This window comes from Chlorocebus sabaeus, chromosome 1 (assembly GCF_047675955.1).
Source record: "Chlorocebus sabaeus isolate Y175 chromosome 1, mChlSab1.0.hap1, whole genome shotgun sequence".
Taxonomy (NCBI): Eukaryota; Metazoa; Chordata; class Mammalia; order Primates; family Cercopithecidae; genus Chlorocebus; species Chlorocebus sabaeus.
Window position 1 is genome coordinate 25,852,687 of NC_132904.1, and position 2,715 is coordinate 25,855,401.

General features: G+C 36.5%; 1 pseudogene; it reads right to left on the bottom strand.

Moving 5' to 3' along the window:
* Nucleotides 1-947: 947 nt before the first annotated feature.
* Nucleotides 948-1,444, bottom strand: LOC103237434 (large ribosomal subunit protein eL18 pseudogene; annotated as a pseudogene).
* Nucleotides 1,445-2,715: the final 1,271 nt, after the last annotated feature.

Consider the following 2,715-nt stretch of genomic DNA (forward strand, 5'->3'; position numbering starts at 1 on the left):
CTTTCGTTATTTAAAAATTCTAATAAGGATGGCCATATTCTTTCTCTTAGGGTAAGCTTTTGTTTTATTACTATATATATTTTATATATGTTTTATTAAAAAACATATGTATAACTGTGCTAGAGAACAGAATTTCATTAACTCATCAGTTTTTATTATTATTAACAATAGCATTTACAATTGATTTTTGGTGCTAAATTATATCTCAGAGCAGTATAAATGAAAGCATTCTGCCTATGAATCAAGAGACTTACGTTTTGGCTTAGCAATGTTGATAACCGGCTGTGTGATGGTGAAGAATCATTGGATCTCATTCTACATCCACCAAGTAAGGAATGTGAAACAGACACTCTGTTGAAAATTTACAAGAAATTGAAAATTTAATGATCAAAAAGTATTATAAAGTGTTACTTAAATATTGATCAACATCTAAATTTTACATAATTACAGCGTATTTCTTACCCTATTTTTACAAACATTATATTTCTTAGAGGATGGGGTTATGTCTTAATGATTTTTTGTTAACTCCTATAGTATTTTGCATGCTGCTGGTTGTGGAATATACGACTAGGTCAAATCTGTATCCCTTTTTTTTTTTTTTTTTTTTTGTCAGCATCCAAAATCTTTTTATTAAGAGGGTAGGATCCAGGGTTATTATTATTATTTTTTGTTTGGAGACAGAGTCTCGCTCTGTCGCCCAGGCTGGAGTGCAGTGGCGCCATCACGGCTCACGGCAACCTCCGCCTCCCGGGTTCACGCCATTCTCCTGCCTCAGCCTCCCGAGTAGCTGGGACTACAGGGGCCCGCCACCATGCCCGGCTGTTTTTTGTATTTTTAGTAGAGACGGGGTTTCACAATGTTAGCCAGGATGGTGTCAATCTCCTGACCTCGTTCGTGATCCGCCTGCCTTGGCCTCCCAAAGTGCTGGGATCCCGCGCGGCCTCAGGTTAGTTTTTGTAGCCTTGACTGGCCGCTCGGCCTCTGGCACGTCGAACTTCCGGCCCTTGGAGCGGACGTAGGGTTTGGGGCTGGGTTTCCGGGGCCTTGCGGAAAGGCCGGTACACTTTTCGGCCTTTGAGAGGACCGGCGAGCAGGGCGGTGCCACAGCCCCGGGGGGAGTCTAGGGCCGCGGCGGGCCCGGCTGGTCACGCGCGGCGCACACACCTTCAGTTTGGGCAACTCCTGAACCCGCACATGGTTCCCACAACCACGGTGGTTGTGTTTTCCCGGCCAGGAAGCTTCGTCTTCCGGATCATCCGGAAAAGGGACAGAGGTGGCCGTTTGGTGCGACTCATAAACAACGTCTTCAGCACAACCTGGTTGAATGTGTAGTTCGTCTGGCGAGAAACCTGTACAGCTTGACCAACAGCTTCAGGTAGGTGTCCTGCCTCTTGGGCTCCTTGCGCGGAACCTTTCGGTCCTTGTGGAGGATGTCAACTCCCATGATGGCGTCTCCTATCTTCTTTCTGAATAATAGGAAAAAGTGATGCTTTCAAAGAAACACCAGAAATGTTTCACATATTTTTCTCTGTATTTAATGACTTCATTTTGAAAATCTGAAAAAGATGATACTCAATAATTATTTGCAATATAATGGGGCTATTTTTTTCACTAAACATAGATAACCTAATCAAAATTTGATTGTAGACTTGCAAAAATAATGAGTGGTTGCAATTACCAACTACTAGTGATAAAATTATTAGTTTTCTTTTAATCATTCTTGAAAGATAAAACTTCTCCCTGATTGAAAGGATAATAAATCCATATCTTATCTAAATGATATGCAGTATTTATTGACACAAAGAAAATTTATATATATAAATTGATACGGATATGTGGATGGATGTGTATACATACACATTGAGAAAATGTGTACCTATTTCTGGTTAGTGAATAAAATCTTAGTTGAAAAAATCGATAAATATGTAAGTCACAAATAAGAAAATACAGCATGCGAAAGAACAAAAGCTTTGTGAGAATTGACCTTTAATCAGAAACATTAAGTTCCTTCTGATATTCTCTATGATGTGTGGATGGTGAACGTGACCGTGAATGAAAAATAGTTTATTAAAGTGAATACATTTCTAAGATTTCTTGCTAAATTGAAAATATGTCCTTAGTAAATTATTTTTAAGTAATAAATTAAAAAACAGTTTATTATTGAGTGAATAAAAAAAGAGTCTAGAAATGCATGAAACGTACAGCAGTAAGGGAAAACTGAAGAAAATGTGCCTATGTAGGAAAAAATAATGATAAAGATTATTAAAGATAAAATAGAGCATGGATAGCTATGATTTTTGAAGTTATTTTATTTTCAAAAGGTATCAAATTAATTTCATGGGTCCACATATCAATTTCATAATTATTTTAATGAGAATGTTAGTAATGACATTTTAATAGTAATTAATAAATATTTAGAATGTCACATTTATGTTAGTAACCTTCAAAGAATAAAGAGTAGACCTTATAATTTTCATCTTGTATAGGGACCTTTTGTTTGAAGAACTACATTTTTAAAAAAGTTTTTAATGAATACCAAAATGTAACAGAAATCAAATATTTCTAAATAGGTGCCTAAAAGCAAAATTAAATAGTAGTAAAATTAGCATCGTTAATATTTTATAAATGAGGTCACTGTAGAGATTTTTACATAATCACCAACTGCATGTAATATATTCTGATGTAAGAAATTTGATATGAGCTTGGATGGATAAC